At 37.0% G+C, this 22,250-nt stretch overlaps 1 protein-coding gene across 3 annotated transcripts in view; it reads left to right on the top strand.

Moving 5' to 3' along the window:
• Positions 1-22,250, top strand: part of LOC150098787 (uncharacterized) — a 204,125-nt gene that overhangs the window by 23,682 nt on the left and 158,193 nt on the right. For all 3 annotated transcript variants that reach the window (XM_090404968.1, XM_090404967.1, XM_090404966.1), the window contains exon 3: positions 12,050-12,176. The gene's annotated coding sequence lies outside the window, so the exon portion shown is untranslated. The remainder of the gene's footprint in view (positions 1-12,049; positions 12,177-22,250) is intronic.

Genomic DNA, 22,250 nt, shown 5'->3' with positions numbered 1-22,250 from the left:
TAGGTGGATTGATACACTAAAAAGTGCCTTAGAAGCAGAGATATAGGATCTGATAATATTGGAGTCTTAACAGATTAATTTATAAGAAAATTTTAGACAGAAGTTAGTAATGATATAAGTTTTTTTATGTAGTACTGTCATAACATCCTGTACATCCTCTGAGGCTACATGTCAGGAATTTGATGGTGATGATGATGACGATAATTTTTGTATTTTGTGATTTTCAAAATTGTGAAATACAAGTTTATTAGATTGCATTATAAACTAGACAAAATTGCATAATTTTCAGCATATAAAAAAAGGCAAAATTCACTACACGTAAGGGTCACAAAAGGGTACATAAACTGTGCTCTGCCTTAGCGAATTTTAATTGTAGAACCAGAAGCAATCATAGCTACTCACCAGGTAAATATTTAAAAAATTATTTTTTAATTTTTTAAAAATCGATGAAGGGAGCTAGCTGAATGAGTGGTTTGAAAGTAGCATATCCATGCCACTTTCAAACCACTCATTTCCAAAAATGGAAAGTGGCAAGCTTAGGAATGTGCTTGGCTCAGTGCCATGGCATGTAAAACTGCAAGGGCTGGATGTTGATAGTGCATGGGAGGTGGTTAAGAAGTGTTTGCAGGAGGCAATGGTTGACTGTATACCAAGAGTCCGAATAATAAATCAAGTAAGGGTTAAATGGATGAATAAAACTATTAAGCTTGAGCTGCAAAAAAAGAAACAATTGTGGAGGGAATTTAAGGAGAAAGGTGACCAACAGGTGCAGGAACAGTATAAAGCTCAGGCCAGGATGGTAACAAGGGTGGTAAGAAAAGCAAAAGCGGATTACGAAAGAAAATTGGCCATGCAGGCTAAAGAGAATCCCAAGCAGTTTTTCAGTTTGACTATGTTGCAAGTAAAAAGAAAAATGTTCATGGCAGAATGATTTTAAAAAATGCTGATGGTAGGGAGGTAACTGACTCATTCGATATAGTGGAATTACTGAGCGAGCACTTTGCAAGAGTATATCATCCAGGTGGTGACATTGCAGGAATGGAAGAACCAACAGCTTATATGGGAATTGTGGTGAATGAAGTAGAGGTAACTAGTCTATTACAGAACCTCAATGTCAATACATCTGTGGGATTGAATGGTATACCAGCTCATGTCGTACGTGAAGCGGCTAAAGAATTGTCAGTGCCCTAGACCATTTTGTTTAATTTGAGCCTCGGGTCTGGGTCAGTCCCAAGGCGGTGGAAAGAGGGGAAAATAGTTCCGCTGCATAAAGGTGGTTCCAAGGCTGCTGTTGAAAATTACTGGCCAATCAGCATAACAGGAATCATTATCAAGGTCTTGGAGAAAATAGTCAAGAGGAAAATACAAGATTGGATAGATGAAAATGGGATACTGTATCGAGGACAGCATGGTTTTGTGAAAGGTAGGTCATGCCTCAGTAACTTGCTCACATATTATAACACAGTGACGGCTGAACTGGATAAGGGTAATGGGTTTACAGTGATTCTACCGGATCTTGCTAAGGCCTTTGACAGGATACTACATGGAATTCTAATCAGTAAATTGCAGCATATGGGGATTGATATACAGGGTGTTCGGGATAAATTTGACAGTTTCGTAAGGAAAAAGAAAATCTTCTTTGTATCTATTAAATTTAATGAATTGACAAAAAAACATTACAGGCAGAGTTAATTACAATACTATCAACAAGATTTACTCAAAATAACCACCATTAGCATCGATCACAGCTTCAATTCTGCTTCGGAACCTCGAACAAGCTGATGCTACAGTCTCCCTGGGAAGGGCCGCAAAAACTGTTTTAATTTTATCCATTAACTGGGCTTTTGAATTACTGGAAGTGCGATTGGTGTCTTTTTCAACTGCGCCCCATACAAAATAATCCATGGGGTTAAGGTCTGGGGAGTTTGGAGGCCAAACATTTGGACTGGTGAAGTCGTAGAAATTTTCAGACAACCATTTTTGACTTTTCCCAGAGGTGTGGCAAGGGGCCGAATCCTGCTGCCATACATACGGCCTACCATTGGCTACCCTTGTTATCCAGGGCTTGACTACAGTTAGCAACTCCACGAACAAAGCCCGAATTCCAATGCCAGGGTTCTTCAACACCTGTTCCTGCAGATTTGCGAGGAATTCTGCTGTACGAACGCAATCAGATCGTCTGCTAGGGATCTTTCTTCTTGCTACATCCTCGTAGTCACCATTGCAAGTCTCTAGTTCATGCCTGATTGTTTTTACTGTATTCAGGGAGCATTGGGCAGCAGTCGTAATATCCTTATTTTGATGGCGGGCACGAATCATCATGATACAAGTTATTCTCTTCCATGATTCAGGTGGGTTCCAGCTATCCATCCTTTCTGACATCTTGTATATGAATGAAGAAGGGTCCAAACTTTTAAATGAAGAGAAGTGTGTGTTAATACATGTAACTTACGGAAAAATATAATTAATTATAAATATGTCAAATTTATCCCGAACACCCTGTAGGGTTGGTGAGATGGATAGGAGGGTGGTTGACTGAGAGATATCAGAGAGTGGTTTATTCAGGAGTAGAGTCCACAAGACAGCCTGTTACTAGTGGTGTGCCACAAGGATCTGTTCTAGGACCACTGCTGTTTAATTTGTTCATTAATGATATAGGAAAAGATCTGAGAGGAACAGTTCATTTGTTTGCAATGATGCAAAGTTGGGTAGAGCAATAGTGAATGCAGATGATGTCAAAATTTTGCAAGATGATTTGGATAGATTGGAGGTCTGGGTAAGTGGATGTCAATTTAATGTGGCAAAATGTAAGGTTATACATTTTGGGGTGAAAAGATTAGCAGCAGTTGACTACATTGGTGGAACTGTACTCCAGGAAATTGACGAGATATGAGATTTAGGAGTGTTGGTGGATAAGGAGTTGAAGTTTAGGGGGGCACATTGCAAAAGTGGCCAAATCAGCTCATCAAATCACTTGGTTGCTGAAGAATACGTTGACAATCAGAGACAAGCAGGTTATTTTTCCTCTGTATCGAGCCTTGATAAGACCCCATCTTGACTACTGTGCCCAGATTTGGTGACCTAGTTTCTTCTTGATGGGGGAGGAGGTTGAGAGGATCCAGAGGTGAGTGACCAAGATGTTAGCAGGTTTGTGGAATGAACCTTATGAGAACAGGTTGAGGATTTGTGGGTTGCAAAAATTGGTTGATAGGCGGAGGAGGGGAGATATGATTGAGACATTCAAATTACTGAATGGTTTCTATAAAATTAATTCAGAAGATATTTTTGAGAACAGGGCTGGTTGTGGGAGGACTAGGAGACATCCCTGGAAACTGGGCAAAAGTGTGGTTAGTAAAGGTGTGTTAGAGCTGGGTTCTTTACTTTTAGAGTGGTGAATGAGTGGAATGGGCTGCCAGAGTCTGTGGTGGATGCTGTGACAGTGAATGAGTTTAAGGCAAGGTATGATAGATACTGTATGAATGTCGAATAGTTGTGATGAATATGATTTGGGGCCTCCCTCGATGAGTCTAATGACTCCATGGAGTTGCCCGTAATAATATTATATTTGGAAAACTTTAGCAATTTTTTCCAATGTACCTACCTGAATGCTGGCCTGGTTGGCCAAGTAGTTAGCATATCTGCTCTCCAGTCAAAAGGTTGCAGGTTCAAATCCCACCGTGGGCATTGACATTTGTGATTGTCTTTGAAAATACTAGTGGTGGTGGTTGCTGGTAGATGGCATTGGTGTAGATGCGGTTCATTGTAGGTGATGGATTGAGTGGTGGAGACAATGGTAGCATAGGTGCCCTCCCTCGATGAGTCTTTTGGGCTCTCTGGAGGCATCACAATAATAATAACATATGGAAACATTTTTTCTGTCATCCTGTGTGTTGGTTACAGAAGGTATGGGGGATGGCGTGCAGTATTTTATCTATTTTATAAGTGCTTTAGCAATGAGGTAAAAATGTTGTAAAGGTACCTTGAGCTCAGATTCCAGGACTGTGTCATTTAAACATATTGCCCTAGTTGTGTGTGTGAGTGAGAGAGAAAGAGAGGATTTTGAGAATGCTATTGGTTTGGGTGGGTGTGATTGCTTATGTAAATACTTTCCTATATATGTGGGTTTCTGTAAACAAAAAGGATAATTAACTATTTGACAGTCATGTGACTTGCGTGTGTCTAGAAAGGGAGACAATTGTTACTTTCTTTATACAGGGAAGTGTATTTTTGAATGTTGGCATATTTAAATATGCTTAAAATATATCTAAGATGTCTAGGCTATGACACCCCTCCCCTCCCAGCTAGCTAGTTTCTGTCTGGAACATTTGGAAAACTAAGTACTCAGCATAGCTGCATATAAACCATTAGTTTGGCTATGCTATATAGAATGATGTGTTTGCTGTTTGGTCTCATACTGGTCTGAAATTCATCCACCATCTAAGTTGGGTAGGAATGGCATGTGATCACTTAATACTTTAATGTTAAGAAGTAGTATCCATATAGTATGTCAACTAGGTTACTGCTTTCGTTCATATTAGCAAGGAGTTAGAGTGAAAAGTGATAATAAATTGGAATGGATGGAGAAAAGTTTTGAAATTATATAGAAAAGTTTATAGGAGAATGCTAGGAAGGAAGATATTTGAGGGAAGGATTGGAGTAGGTTAAATTCATGGAGGAGAATTTGTGATTCATCAGCTAAAAGAGGACACTCTTTTTCATGCTTATCACATTGACAAACATGATTTTCATACATAAACTTTTCAAAATGACTGACTTCTGTCTGTGAGGTTCTGCACTTCCATTTCTTATCTGGTTCAGTAATATGATAAAACAGTCCTTTTTTGTTAGATGTTAAAAAAACTGAATAACTGAAACTTTAATCCACTCACTTTCTGCTCTAGAATGCCAAATTAATAGCTGCATTCTTTATCTTTCTCAGGGGCGAATGCTGGTCTTGACATTCATGCTTGCTCTTGTTATTGATTCAGGGAGTGAGAGGTGTGATTGAAGTCTGATTAACAGAATAATGAATTACTGACCATTTAACACTATATAATCAGTCAGCTTGTGCTCTTAGAGAATATAGAATGTAATAAAAATGTAAGAAAGCTAAACCCTGTGTAAAACTAGCTAAACAAAAGTCATGGGAAGACTTTGGTAAGAACAAACAAAATAAATATCAAGAGGGTGGTAAGATATTCTGGAAGTTGTTGAAGAAGCTCAGAAATCGAAGAAAGTGTGCTGTAAAAGGAATTAGAGATGATAAAGGTGACATGAAAACTGGAGAAAAAGATATCCTTGAAGTATGGAGTAATTACTTAGAAAAATTACATGCTGGCCTTGTTGGCTAAGTGGTCAGCATATCTGCCCTCCAGCCAAAAGGCTGCGAATCTGAATCCCACCGTGGGCATGGATGTTTGTGATTGTCTGTGGAAATACTAGTGGTGGTGGTGGGCAGAGATGGCATTGGTGTAAATGATGATGGTAGTTGCTGTTCCCTGTAGTTGGTGGATCGAGTTGTAGAGTAGGTGACCTCCCTCGATGAGTCTTTGGACTCCCTGGAGGTGTTACGTAATAATGATAAAAATTGCTAAATGAAACAAACAGCGATAGCACAGCGTTAAAAAACACTCAACACAGATACAGTCAGGAATACATATCCATACTTGAAGTAGAAAAAAAAAAGCCATCAATAACCTGCAATGTGGAAAGGCAGCATGAGTAGATGATATTCGACCAGAAATGCTCAAGTATGGAGGTATAAAAGTCTTACAGTCGCTGCACTGCATAGTTCAGAAGGCCTGAACAGAGGGGACGAATTCCAGATGATTGGAGTAGAGCTCTCATAGTACCCATATATAAAAAGGGAAATAAAACTGAATGTTACAGAGATATTTCCCTACTGAGTGTTCCTGGTAAGATTTACGCAAGTATACTTGAAGAATTGTGGAAGAAAAGCTGGATTCAGGCCAAATAGAGGCTGTCAGTTTTAGATTTTCACTTTATGACAAATAGTTGAGAAATCATGGGAATATAACAAAGATCTGTATTTAAGTTTTGTAGATCTGAAAAAGGCATATGACAAGGTGCCAAGAGAGAAGCTATTCAAAATGCTATAGTTATATGGTGTCAATGGGACATTATATCAAGCAATACTTAGTCTTTATTTGAGAGTCAGCAGTTAGAACCTGATATCAAAATTGGAGATGTTAATGTCAGCTCTTTGCTTTATGTGGACGATGTTATGCTTCTAAATAAATCCGCTAGAAGTCTGCAAGGTTCCCTGACTAAATTGAATAACTGTTGTAATAGATATGGTATGAAAGTCAGCAATAACAAGACAAAGACAATGAAAATAGGCAGAATCATTGAAAATGTCAACTGTGTTGTGAATGGAACCTGTGGAACAAGTTAAACATTTCAGCTACTTAGGCACGATTTTTAGTGAAGATGGTAAATTAAATATGGAAATAGACAACAGAATCAGCAAAGCTGGTATGGTGGGAAGTCAATTGAATAAATTCATATGGAATAAGAGAGAAATTAGTCGCAACACTAAATTAGCTGTATGCAAGACATTGTTCAAACCAGTTTTAACTTATGGATCTTAGAGCTGGGTCAAAAGTAAAACACTTGACCAAAGACTAGAGACCGCAGATATGAGAGTCTTGAGAAAAATTAGGGACATGAACAGACGGAATCAATCCCAATATCATATAAACGAGGATATTAGGAAAGAACTTGACATTGTCAACATCCAGGAATGCATTAGCAGAGCTAATCTCAGGTGATATGATCACTTAAACAGAATGAGAGAGGAAAGATTAGCAACACAAGTGTTCTCTGCCAGTTTGGCAGGAAAAAAGACCCACAGGAAGACCAAGATATAGCTGAATTGATATGGTAAAAAGTGCCTTGGAAGATAGAAATATAAGATCTGATAATATTGGAGTCTTGACAGGTAATAAACTGATTTGGAGGAAAATTGTAGATAGGAAGTTAGTAAGGATGAAAATTTTCATGTAGTATTATCATATCCTGTACACCACTTGAGGGTACATGGCAGGAATTTAATGATGCCTTTAGGTGGTTTTTGAGAGCATCCGAAATTTTATTTTTTCCAATTTGATTTTGAGTAGTGTCCATGGCATGGTCTGCATGTCTGTATTATGGAATTGCTGGTCTTAAAAATAAGTCTATATTGCATCCTTGACTGTCTTGTTTTTTCTGTTTTATTAAGTTTTTGTGTCATTTGCATTATGAGGATTTTCATCATAATAAATGTGCTACTGTGAAGATTTTGCTGTTCAGGTTTCCACAGGCTTTGATGAGAATGTAATTGAATTGTGGATGCAAGTGCAAATAAATTAAAAAAAAAATACTCTGTGAAATAACTCTATATAGAAAAGGTATAAATTAGAACAGCTAAACATCTCTATTCTTGTTAGCCAAATTTGGAAGACACCATAAACGAAGGAAACAGCATATCATATTTAAAAAACTTTCGACTCCTGGACAGTTCTTGCATGTTTCATAACTTCTAGTACCATCCGAATGAATTTTCATGCCTTTTAAAGTGTTCCGTCCTTAGCCTGGTGATGATTGTGGTTATTTCTCTATTTTCATTTATTTTGCTGATTTCATTCTTCTTCTTGATAGTTTGTTTTACCAATCTTATTTTTGCGATAGAGTTTGCATCAGTTAGTGATTGTGGGTTTAATTTTTGAGGTAAGAATCTTTCTTCTTTGGCTAGTCTGTCTGCTCTCTCATTGCCTTCAATATTTACATGAACTGGTGTCGTGACGTTGTTCTCTTGACGTTCGAATCCGCCATCTTGCTAAAAGTCACTTTCATAAAATAAAGGAAAACTAATTGCAAATTAATCACTGATCTAAGGGTAGAGAAATTTCTATTATACTGCGCCACTCTATCCTTAGATAAGTCTATATGAATTAGTAGGATCAATTCAAAATTAGTTAGCAGTCTTTTCATTCATTCTGGCCGAGGTATTTTATTTTCCACTTGGGATTCCCGCAAGATTCGAATTTTTGTGAACGGTGCAGTAAAAAGAATTTCAGTCAAATACAACAGTTAGGTTAACAAATAAAGCATTTAATATAGGTCATACAACACTTACATAAATTTTACTTCTAATTTTAAACATAGAAATAAGTCAAACATTAAGTCAAGTCAATTACATTAGCACAATCTTCCAAGTCTTCACATGCACCTTCTTAGCTTCTGGGTTACAAAGTTTCTACACTTAAATAAATATAATAGAACATCCAATCTAATCAGTTTTCACACATTTCTCAGTCATGCTATAAGTTCAAAATATCACAGGCACTAATAGCTGAAAATATCTTTCAAACAATTCTTATTTCCAACTCTCAATCACGAAGAGTTTCCACAGTTAAAGTTAGGTTAAGCATAGCGTAATTAACACACAATTCTTCAAGCATTGAAATAATACACTATGATAGACCTTACTGGAAATAGTTCTTAGTACATCAATTATGTTGTGAGCAAACTTCTGGAATTTATTTATCTTACTTAAAAAAAAACACATCAACAAGACTTATCCACAATTATACTTAAAGCACTATCAAACGCACTTCAGAATTCTAGACTTCAATTATAGAGTACTTCATCTATCGTCGTTACCACTCATAAATCAATTAAAACGCTGTGAGGTTCCTTTAGGGCAAATCGGAAATAAGCCACTATTCTAGAATAGCTGGGTTCATTCAGAATTCTTCCTTAAACGTCCGGCTACTTATTTTACCCGATTGTCGCATTAATTTCCTTTCTATGATTACTGCTGATTTCACTTTCAGCTAACTATAAAATTCGTTTCTTCCTTGCTCACTTATAAAAATTATCCACTTAACTCCTACCCTAAGAACCTTTTATTTACTTCTACTTCTCTAGTTTATCCCCTTACTACTTTTTACTTCCCAAAATTCCGTTCCGACTCCCCTACTACGTATATATTTTCTCTTCTTATTTTGCCCACGCTCCCTTCACTCGCGCTCATTTATTTCACGCGTCTCTATGACAACCGATAAACGTAAACATTCTCGCGAATGTTACATTAGGCTATACAACTACATTCAGTTATTACATAACGTTAAACTTTCACAAAAAAGAATAAATAGAATATTTGCATTTCAATAAGTGCGTAGTTAAATTACAAATACAAGTTCTTATAATATTGACATAACAATAAATAAAATAACTTAATAATATTTAATACAGAACCTCTTTATCATTAACACTTTCTTTTTTATTAAATAATTAAAAACTTGATATAATTAAGGCAGTTATATGATATCAATTATAATTTATGTTATTTACATTAAATAATATTTACAAATATAGTTCTTGTGACGGAAAATCATGTTGGATTCTGAATCAAATAACATTTATTCTAATTTCTACATAATCAGAATCCAACACTGGTATCCATTAAACGTGTGGACAGACTTATGTGTTCGTCGAACATGTTGTTTATTATTTTAACGGTATAATAGAACACAGAAACTAAGTAAATAATTAATTTATTAACTAGATGCTGATATTTCGCTGGTATTATAACCAGCATCTTCAGAGCACAAAAACACTGTTTGTCACAATACGCGAGACTAAAACAACATGGTGTACTTCAACAAAACTGTAGCAGCAACACAAAGACTAGAGTCCTGATTTTGGCACCCTCTATCTGATACCACTAATAGAAACCCTCAATCTACTGAAGTCACACTTCCCCCCTGATATATTTGAACTATTCAAATTCACAATACATGCAGGATATTTCACATGGAAAGGGAAAATATACAAACAAATTGATGGGACAGCCATGGGCTCCCCCCTTTCTCCCCCCCCTAGCCAACTTTTACATAGAACACCTGGAAAAACAAGCAATCAATACAGCCACTCTCAAACCAACACTTTGGCTACGCTATGTTGATGATGTGCTCGCTATTTGGCCACATGGCCCTGAGACATTGAAAACATTCTTAGCACATTTAAATAGCCAACATCCAAAAATCCACTTTACTATGGAACTGGAAGCCAACAACTGTCTGCCCTTCCTGGATACACTCATCACACGTCTCCCAGATGGTTCCTTATCATTTTCAGTTTTCAGAAAACCCACACATACAGGCAGATACTTACACAAACAATCACACCATCATCCTTCTCAACAATATGGCATATTAAAAACGCTAACCCATAGAGCGAGAGCAATCTGTTCAAATGACAAGGCTCTTACTGCTGAACTGACTCACTTATGCCACACCTTCTTGGCCAACGGCTACAATCCACAAAAAATAAACAAAATACTAAACACTCCTAAGAAATCCCTCCCACCATCCACCACAGAGAACTACAACAAAACAGTCACCATCCCTTACATTAAAGGCACATCCGAAAAGATCTCAAGAATTCTCAATAAACATAAACTACGCACTACATTCAGACCATGTAGCAAATTAGCCACCCTCATCCGCTCACCCAAGGACAGCATTCCTCCTTTATCACATCCAGGAGTCTACCAAGTACCCTGCTCATGCAATCAAGCCTACTATGGTCAAACAGGAAGAACTGTGAATATCCGCATCAGCGAACATAAATGATACGTCCGGAAATATCATTATGGGAAGTCGGGCCTAGCAGACCATGCTCTGGATACCCCTGCACACAGGATCAACTGAAAAAACACAAAAGTACTGCACAGAAACCCATATAAATCAGAGAGATTGTTCTTAGAGGCGACAGAAGCCCTAAAACACACTCCAAATCTCAACAGATATGGCTGTATTAACTTGCCAAAGATCTGGGAGACAGTCATATTAAGAAAAAACTAGCACTTTTCTAGGACTCTAGTAATATATGATAGCGGTTTTTTTTTTTTTTTTTTTTTTTTAGATAGAGGGCGCCAAAATCAGGACTAGTCTTTGTGTTGCTGCTACAGTTTTGTTGAAGTACACCATGTTGTTTTAGTCTCGCGTATTGTAACAAACAGTGTTTTTGTGCTCTGAAGATGCTGGTTATAATACCAGCGAAATATCAGCATCTAGTTAATAAATTAATTGTTTACTTAGTTTCTGTGTTCTATTATACCGTTAAAATAATAAACAACTGGTATCCATTGCAGTGTACAGTTCTTATTTTTTCAAATTTAAAGTTGTTAGTTGTTCATGAATTTCCTGTGTGAGTTTGTTTTTCCATATTTTAATGCTTCAAGTGCAGATTTTGAGTCACTGCAGATGGTTATTCCTTCTGTAATATTTATTACTGGATTAGAGAGATAGAACTTGAGAGCTGCTTGTATGGCTGTTAGTTCACAAATGGTTGGTAAAGGGCAGACAGTTGTATAGGTGAGAAATAGTATTGTGATAAGATGAGAAAGTTTTTGCTGGAGATGTAGTATGCTTATGACAGAAGTAGTTTAAAGTTTTTATTCCCAAAAAGAGTAGGTAATTTATTCTTGATGTAAAGACCTGAGTTGTATGAAAAGTATGATTACGTGGTTTGGATTCATTTTTTGTGAAAGATAGATAGCATTGATTTTTTATTTAGGAGCTTGAAGAGGATTGACATCAGCTAGATTATCTTATCTTTGTGGACAGTGTTCCTTCTAAGTTGTGCATTGTTGGTTGGAGAGCAAGTTTGTTAACTGCTCAACCACTCAGGCCATTATTACCTCTTAATATTATAATTCCTCCTGAAAAACAAAGTAGTGATTTATCTTTACCATCTCATTCCAAGATGAGCTGTCTGAGAGAGGGGCATCTCTTGTAATAATGTTGTCGTAGTTGAATTAATAAATAATGTAGTTGAATTAATAATTGGATATTTGGAGTTGGGGAGGGAGATGAGCCAGGGCTATTCAATAATTATTCATTACTAATTTTTATTAATAAGACTTTTACAAGTTGTTTTTGCAGGAGATGTAGTAGTCCTGTAAAAGATTGGCTGTTACTCAAGCTTTGCAGTTTGAATAACAAACCATATAAAGATTAATCTTGATGTATCCTTTCAGGCCCATGGGTTCTCTGAGTGTTAAACTAACATTGGCTTGCTCTGCATTGCCTCCATGAAGATGCATAGGCCGATCTTTCTTTTGATACTTTGAAGCCTGGTTCTAACTTTCCTCCTTGTATATGTAGGTAAGTGGCAGCTTCTTTTTCCAAAAAAAAAAAAAAAAAGTCGGTTTCACTAAAATAAACACCTGTTTTGTTATCCATCCATCCTTTCCTTATGATGTCCTTTAATTTGAGTGGGGAAAAAAAAAAATTCAAGTCATCAGCACTCATTGCTTCTCTTTTCACATATGAGTCATGCGTGTTTTTTAATAGTTGTGAATTCTACTGATGAAAGTTGTAAACCTATATTACTACATTATTATTATTATTACGATAATTGAGCTAAGAGTTAGATAATCTTGAGACTAACTTTTTCAAGTACTTCTGGTCTCCAGTAAACAAGTAAAGTAAATGTAGGGCAAAGGAAATCATCCAACACCTAACAGACATCCTCATGACAATGGGATTTGAACTCACAGCCTAATTGTTGGATCAGAGATGTCATTCACTCAGGCATCTGGACTGGTCTCTTCTCTTAAGATGCACAATCTAGTCATTTGACAGGCTTTAAATGTCTCTTGACTGACAATGTTATAAATACCTGCATTAAAAAAATGGTTTTAACTGAATTATAATTAACGCATTATTATTATTATTATTGTTATTGCACAGGCACCTCCATGGAGTACTAAGACTCTTTGTGGTAGACCCCAATCTATCAACATAATATCTGTCATAACTCTCCTTGAAAGCATTAACATACAAAGCACTCGAAAACTGACTCAGGCAACCCATTTCACTCATTCACCATTCTGTAAAGAAATAACTCATGCTCACACATTCTTGCAAACTACACCCAGCTTCCAGGGAAGACTCTCTTGCACTCCCCCCCCCCCCCCCCTAGCCAAGTGCTGAATCATTTCTTTTGCATTAGTCCTGGAGTAATTTAAATGTTTCTATCATATCCCCCCTCCCTTTTTTTTTTTTCGCCTAGTAACCAACTTTTACAATACACAAACCTTCAATTCATCCTCATCAGGGGCATTCTACAGACCACTCACCATCTTTGTCACTTGCCTCTGAATCTTCTCCACCACTTCCTCATCCTCCAAGAAACCCAGATGACCAGAACTGAGCACAGTAATCCAGATGTGGTCATATTAAGGCTTTATAAAGAGAAATGATTACTCCCTTATTTCTGCCCTGTTAGTGTGTTCATCAATAACCAAATAATCCTGTAAGCTACCCTGACCACTTTAGCAATGTGTCCTCTAAATTTCAGCTCTCTATCCTACTATTTCCAAATCCCTGACTTCATAAATTTCCTAGAGTACAGTTCTCTCAATATGGAATACTGCTTGTAATCTTTGTATCTCAAAATGCATAACTTTCCACATTAAATTGAACATCAGTTGTTTTGCCCATAACTGTCAGCCTATTTAAATCATCCTCCAAGCTCTCTACATCACTTTGGTTAACTATTCTCCTATCCAACTTTGCATCAACAATCAACTGAATATCTCCCTTCAAATTATTTCCTATATCATTTATGTATACAAATTAAACAGCAGTGGTCCAAGCACCAGAGACATGTGGCATTGCACTAGTCATCTGTCTTCTGGATTCTCTTCCACCATATACTACTTTTTTGGTATCTGTCCATCAGCCACACTTTTATCCATATCACCAGTTTCATATTCTTCCCCATTTGTTGCAGTTTGCATAACAGACTTCCATGTGATACCCTCTCAAAATTCTTTTACAAAATCCAACAGTATCATTGCACAGCCATTCCCTTTATCCAACTCATTGTCACTCTGTTATAAAAAGTTAGTAGATTACTAAGCATGTCTGACCCTTCACAAAGTCATGCTGTCACTCATAGAGGGGCGGCATGACTTTATGATAGTGTCATATTCTTATCCGTCCATTCCTGAATTCTCTTTTTGACCAACCTTTCCAGTATTTTTATCACCACTCCTGAGATACTAATTTGTTTATAGTTTGCTACCACAGACTTAGATCCTCCGTTATGCAAAGGAATTATTTTGCTCTCCTTCCACTTAGCCAGCACTGAGACTAAAATTAAATAGCCTGGTCAAAGGCAGCACCAGTTTCCCCCTGCACATTCTCATAATAAGTCATCCAATATCCCATCCTATCACACAGCCATATTTACATTCAGATTTTGCAGCGTACTAAGTACCTTCAGTTCTTCAACCTCTGTTCTCACATCAGTCCCTGTTACCTCTATCACAACAATATCCTCACTTGGGTGTTTACCCTTGCAAAATGATCACTCAATAGATCAATAGTTTTGTCAGCCTCTGTTATCTCTCTATCATCTGCAGTCATTAAAGTTATCCTTCCAAAGTTGTTCTTCCTCCTACTTGCCACATAATGAAAAAACTGTTTTGGATTTTCTTTTGCATGTTTGGTTAATCTCTTCTAATAATCTGATTTTGCCTTCTTTACCATGATATTCCTTGACTATCTTTCAGGCACAGTGAACTTCCGACCCTTGCAGATCTTTGCCATGGTACTGCTTCAAGGTACCTCCTATCATAATCACCTACCTGCTTTGTAGTTCCACATATACCCCTTCTTAACTAGGATTTCCACATGTTTTGATACCTCCTAACTCAAAATGATATTATCCCTTTCCCCAATCAGTGGAAATGTAGCCACCTTAGTTATGTACAGGTCTTCTGATACTATAACAAGATCCAGCACTCTCATATCCCAAGTTGCCTCTTGTCACATTCTGCTTCAAGTAATTATCTCTCAGTAAGTGCATAACAGCCTCGGTAGTTCAATTGGTATAGATGAGCCCTTTGGTTGGAAGGATCTGATTTCTAATCCCATCTAAGATGTGAAGAACATATATCAGGTATTTTCAATAAAATGGTGAGTTAGCCAGTCTCGTATGGAGGTAGAAGGGAGTTTTTTGTCTCCTGGAAACTTGAGTTTTTTGTCCCTCAGAACAGGCAAATTGGCCCTTTGGGCACATAGATCTACAGCCCAAAATTACTTTATGGGATGCTGCAGAGGAGTTATGTGCCAGCTGCATTAATTCGTCATGATTCCTAATTAGGGGGCTCTGCCCATCCTGAAAAGGATGGATGGGTTGAAGAAAGAAAGAAAAATGTATAAATTCCATTTCTTTTCTGCCACTGCCATGTGATCTCTCTTTCCAATCTTTGCAGTCATTGTACTAATCTACTGATGCATGTCTTCCACATGCATCAGTAGATTAGTACTGATGCATGTCTTCCACATCATCCCCGGCCTATAACAGCAGCCAGTTTTATATTTTGTGCTATTGGCCTCAATCTCACACCAGATTTACTCAAAAGAACTGCCATCTGTCCAACTGACTGTTACTTTTGTTGGCTGCAATTCATCTGCTATCATCAGCCGAACCCTCCCCTCCCCCATCCTGTCTACTCTATCCTCCCTGAATATACTAAGTCCATCACATTCTATCCCTGTAACTATATCATCTGCTGTTAGCCAAGTCTCACTAATGCCTATTTGGCTAGGTTGCACTAACCAATGCCAAAAAACTCCTTCCTCTTATTCCTGATACTGAATTGACTACCATATTCAATATTTTTGCTTGAGAGGCTAAATTCTGCACTTGTTCATTCTCTCATTCATTTGCATCATCATCATGAGGGCCTTCACATACATTCATCTGCATCCACCCTTATTTCTTTATTTTTCCTGTCTTTGTGCTTTCACACTTTCAGTTAACAAAACTCTCTAACTAACTCCAAACTCATTTAAATGCAGTCCATCAGCATTGTACAAATCTCTATGTCTATAAAACTCAGGCTATAGGTCCACAAATTTGGCTGCCATTGTTCTTGTTTGCATCAGTGCCATTAATAACACAGTTTATCTATCATACAAGGTATAGATATATCAAAAATAAATAAACACACTCATGCACAATTCAGCAATTGGTAATTATCAAAATATCAAAATCAGTATTAAAACAATGACTTAGCTGCAAGTTCACATGGTCCATCCAGTACACGCCTCCTGTTGTCCTCTCTCTGTAGTGATAGAGTTTCCATTTTGGCATATCTCGCACTTTAAGTAAAATTTAGTGTCTGGTATAATTGTTTTGTTACTGCATTCACCATTATTTTTTTGATACTGTTGAGGTTGTTGGTACTGTTGAACAAACCCAAGAGCCACCATACTACTCACGCCCCTACTGAGGATGCTTCATTAGATCAAAAGACTGATCTAATGAAGCATATTATACCAGTTTAGAACATGCTATACGTGCAGTTTCGCTACATGACTTTGTGTTTGTGGGTGGCGACTTCAATGCGAGGGTGGGAAAGGACTAGAGCCTGTGGTAGACACCTTTTACACAACCAACAGTAATGGACAACTTTTACTGGAATTTTGCAATGCTCATCGCTATTACATCAAGATTTCCTCACAGGGAAGGAAAGAGTCTGGACCCTGACAACACCCAGCAGGAACCAAAGCACAGATAGATCTCATATTAGTAAGAGGAAAGTGGATTCGTTCCATTAAAAACTGTCAAGCGTATAGTAAAGTAGAACTGGGATCCGATCACAGAATCCTTAGTGCTTATATAAAACTAACTCTTTGGTCCACAAATTCGAGCAAATTAAGAAAACATTCCTATATTTGGCAGCACCTTACCGATCCATTAATAGCCTGTACATTTCAGGAACAAATAGCAAAGGAAATAGAACAATGAAATTTGGAATGTACTCAGATCGATTCCCTCTACAACATACTTTATGAAACTATTCAATACTCTGCCCAGAAAGTGCTGGGAAATAAGCAAAACTGCAGAAAATCGACTGGGTCAGCCCCTCGACAGAAGTCCGACACATGAGAAATCAGATCGTCAAACAACATATCTGTCAATACAATTCTAAACCTAACACTTACCTATTAAACCTTGCTATCACCAATCACTTTAAAGTTGACTGTGAACAATTTATAAATGCCATATGTCTTGATTTGGAAAGTGCCAACCGTCCAGGAAATCAAAAAAATGTTTTTCAAAAAAGTCAACCAACTGTGTAAAAAAGCCACAACCAAAAATGCTAGTAGAGTGGTCAGGGAAAATGGAGAAGTCTTCCAAACCACAGCGGAACTTCTCACGGAATGGAGAACATATTTTCATGGATTACCACCTATGTCGCTTCACATATAAACCAATCTTTACTAGGGATACACACTCTAGGTGAACTAAGAAGTGCTATAGGACAACTAAAACCAAACAAAGTTCTAGGATCTGACAATATTGCTCCTGAAGCCATCATCTATGGAGGCAATATGCTAAACGCATTACTTTTGAACATCTGTAACATTGTACTAAACACTGGAATTGCTCTAGCGGATTGGACCAGAGGATACATCCTTCCCATCACAAAGAAAAGTTCCAGACCAAAATGACAAACTACAGAGAAATTAGCCTTATCTCCACCGCTTTAAAAGTTTACAATAGAATGTTAATGAATAGGATTCAGCCATCCATCACTCCCCTCCTCAAGAAAAGCCAAGCTGGATTCCTCAGGGGAAGAAGTACTATAGAACAAATCCATTGTACTAGAAGGCTCCAGGAACAAACAGCTACCTGTCGTTCTTACCTTCATCGACTTTACCAAAGCTTTCGACAGTATTAACAGATCCAAACTCTTTGAAATTCTGTCTCATTATGGCATACCGGACAAAAATCATTAAGGCAATACAGACTCCATACAAAGAGTTTCAAGCACAAGTCTTAGTCGATTGAATGTTAACTGACCCATTCCCTCTCTCTACAGGAGTCTTGCATGGGGATGTTCTCGCCCCTTTCTCTTTATTATCGCCTTGGATTACATCTTTCAGCAAACTAACTCGCATTTTGGCATTGAATTACACTTCAATCAAGGAAGTGTCAAGTTGCAAGAACTCATCTATGCAGATGATGTCGTCTTACTTGATCCAGATTACAATACAGCTCAATGGCATCTGGACGAACTTATTATCCTTGCCAACATGGTGGAATTAAAAATTAATTTTTCCAAAACTAAAGTTCTACCCATTTTGGCTGACGGTTCCTTATATCACCTTAACTACAAAATTGAAAATGTACACACCTTCAAATATCTTGGCTCTTATATTATGGACACTGAATACGATATAAAAGTCCAAAAACAAAAGACACTAGCAGTCTTGGGTACTATGACTCCAATATGGAAATCCTCTCTTGTCAGCTTGGAAACTGAAATTAGACTTTTTAAGACTACAGCATGCACTATTTTTCCATATGCATTCCAAGCTTGGACTATCTCCACAGCAAATAGCTGAAATCTCATTAACAGATTTGGAACCATATGTCTTAGAATCTCTAATGATAGAGTTCTCTTGGAAACCAATCAAATTCCTCTATTATTGATCACATAACAGTCTCAATTAGACAAGATTGGAAATCAGCTGAGGCACTCCTCCTTTATGATCCTTCCACTGGCAAAAGAGGGAGGGGAAGACCTAGACAACAATTTTATCAATATATTGGTCATATCGTATCTCCCAACAACCCACTAACTGTCAAGGACATTTACATACTTGCACAAAATAAGACTCTATGGTGAGAAATAACCACGTTACTTGTAAATTTTACTCATTGACTCCCTTGTCTCTCTTTTTTGTTTGCTTTATGTAAAACTTAAGGTAATTAAAAAAAGATGATGACTGTTGAGAATATTAGACCTTCTCACAGTGTGTAGCTTCATATCATGAATTAGACTATCTACTCTTCTTGACTCTAGCACTAGCTGGTGATATTGATGAGCACATGGAAGCCATGGTGAAAGACAGAATATTTTGAAATAAAACTCACAAAAGTGGCCAACATTATGTACAGTATACTACAAACAATATATCACAAAAACTGCTTATCAATGACCATGTCATCTTAGTATGAAGAATTGTCATATTATAAAACAGTGAATTTTTGATTTAATTCACTGCTTATATCGAACTGTTCACTTTTTAAATACTTTAGTGCAAAAATTATTAGTGAATGTTCATATAAAATGAGGAATTATGCTGCTAGCTGAATGAATTCCATTAAAGTGTTGTTAAAAGATTCAGTGATTGTTCTTGACTAAAGAGTAATGTATACTAGATATGTTAATAAATGTTTATTAAATGCTGTAATAGACATAAAACTACCATTTCAGGCTGATACTATTGGCAGAGTATTGGCCTGAAATGGTAGTTTTCTGTTACATTTTAAACTAGCTAAATAGTGTGTGATGCAAGCATTTACTGTTTCAGTTATTGCCTTATTAGAGGCTCTAAAAGTATGACTTACAGAATTATGCTTTTAAATTGCATTTTCTTTCTATCATAATATTCATATTAAACTGTTTATTTCAATCCATCTTCATTTATGTATTAGGCCCTTGACGGTTTTTCCACTTGGATATACTATAAATTAAAAATGCAAAGAAATTATATTATTGGTTTAATCCTTTATCCAAGTGTGAGCAAACAAAGTTTGCATGTGAACTAACTTTGGATAAAGGATTAAACCAATAATATATTTCTTGGCATCTTTCATTTATTTTGTTATGTATTAGGCCCAAGACTTGCCACAACCAATAATCTTGTTTTTCATAAGCTTGTTTGACTAACTTTCATGGTCTGCTGTGTCAAGCACTGCATGCATTTTCTAGCTTGTTTCTTTTTTGCAGAAGGGAAAACCAGAGTTTCCAATACAAAAGCTCTGTCACTTACTGTAGGAAACAGTTAACTTGCCTTCAAATGAAAAGCCCTATAAAAATTTCCTACATCCTGGATGACGAAATCTAGGTCATCCAACAGTTCCCATATTTCGCAGTTCTCTTTAACGCAGTGAATTTTTCAATAAGTTAATGGGTGATCATTTCACCCATTAATGATTATTAATGGGTAGACTTAGTTGGCTAAAGATTAGATAAATAGGAAACCAGCTCAAGAGACCAAAAACATGATTTTTTTTTTTTTTTTTCAAGCTACTTCAGGTCTTCAGTAAGCTAGGTGGTGGTGGTGGTTTTGCACCAGACATGAAAACAGTGTGTATTAATATGTTCATACCACACTGTTTTGCACATGTTCTGTTGCTAGTGGGAACTTGCTTTACTGTATGTATGTCCCTTCTGCATAGGGTGGGCACATTTTCACAAAGTTTATACACCATGTTAGTTGCAATTTTCTCAGTAGAATTTTTATTTGTAAAATTAGCACTTGCACCATTGGACATTTTCATTCCAGTCTTCAGGCAGTATATGTTTAGGAAATGGAAATCCATCTGAACCTTCTGTATTCTGTAAGAAGAGGATCGCGTCTAATTATTGTCAACAAAATGCTAACATATGTGAGATATCAATATGTTCCACTAATAAGATTTCTGAGCATCTGACAATCATTAGCTGAATATTTAAGGTCATTGAGTCATAGTATTTAAGGTCATCGAGAGAGGCTATAAATCACCCAAGCCAGTTGTCATACCTTCCCTTAAATTCATTCACGCTAGATGCACTCAGGCAAACTATTCCACTCACTCACTGCTCTGTGGAGAAAAACGCAGCTTTTACCCCTTTATTGACTATGAACAAACTTAACTTCCATGGATGCCCTTGTGTTCTCTTCCCACTTTCCACCACATAATGAAAAATTCCATCACATGATATCCTATAACACCCATTCAAAAGTTTATAGACCTCTCTCATATCACCCCTCTTTCTCCTGTTAAGTATGTGGAATACAGACTTGGAATCTATAATAATCTATATCCAATCATGTGGATATAGTCTTTGTACCTTTTCCACAGCTTCTTTATCCACTTGGAACCCAGGTGACCAAATCTGCACACAATAATCCAGATGCAGTCTTATGAAGGCGTTATAAAGAGGCAAAATCACTTCCTTATCCTGTCACGGTTCACTTCAACATCATAATTATCCTGAGTTGTAATTGCAACTTTTGCTGTGTGACCTTTAAACTTCGAATTCCTATCCATCATTATACCAAGATCCCTAGCCTCATCAGTTTCTTGTAGCATAACCCTGCTAATATAAGATGCTGCTAGAAGTGTGATCATGCGAAAGTGCATAACTTTATACTCCCTAACAGTAAACTGACAGCCATTTTTGTTTGCTCGTTTGAATAGGCTGAATTTTTTTTTTTTTTTGCCAAATTCAAATGAAATTTGAATTTCTAGCCTATTGAAATCATTTTGTATGTGCTGGATATCAGTAGCATCCCTGATTGCCCTGCCTTTCTTTGCATCATTGGCAAACAATTGCACATCTCCTGTTAGACCCTTCCTGATGTCATTAATGTATAGATTGAACAACAATGGCCCAATGATTGAACCCTGTGGTACACCATTAGTCACTTTAAATCTGGTAAATTCACACCCACTGTATATCACTTTTTGATATCTGTCTGTCAACCATCCACTAATTCAAGTCAAGAGTTTATATTCCAATCCCATATTCTTCAGTTTATGCAACAGCCTTTCATGTGGCATCCTACAAGTTTCTTGACTCCCTGGAGATCTCCTTTAATAATTTTATTTATTTAGCGTATAGCTTGCACATGAAAAGTTACATTACAATAATCTTTAATATATATAAACATTTAGTATAAAATAGACAAAATACTTATACATGATGTAAAACAGACACTCATGAATAGACTACAACTCTATGTCTAGGTTGATTATCCAATCAACTGCACTTGGTATAGCATGGATGAAGTCCAGCCAGTTTCCACTGTATGCAAGTTGGGCAAATTCTTCTGTGATATGACTAATTGTCTGGCGGAGTGATCCACAGTCACACCTGGGTGAGGCAATCATTCCCCATTTGTGAAGGTGGTCTGCACATGTGCCATGATTCGTACGGATTCTGTGAAGGGTAGCTCCAAGTTTTCTGAGGTAGGTCAAAACCCGAAGGCATCTCTGTTGGGTCCACTAATGTTATTATCCAGAGGCGAGTGACCAAGATGATAGGTCTATGGAATGAACCTTATGAAAACAGGTTGAAGATTTGTGGGTTGCAGAAATTGGTTGATAGGTATAAAAGGGGAGATATGATTGAGACATTCAAATTGGTGAAGGGTTTC

Source organism: Typopeltis vanoorti, chromosome 15, assembly GCF_054136105.1.
Source record: "Typopeltis vanoorti isolate ZY-2024b chromosome 15, IOZ_Tvanoo_1.0, whole genome shotgun sequence".
Taxonomy (NCBI): domain Eukaryota; kingdom Metazoa; phylum Arthropoda; class Arachnida; order Uropygi; family Thelyphonidae; genus Typopeltis; species Typopeltis vanoorti.
This window is presented reverse-complemented; position numbering and strand designations above follow the sequence as displayed.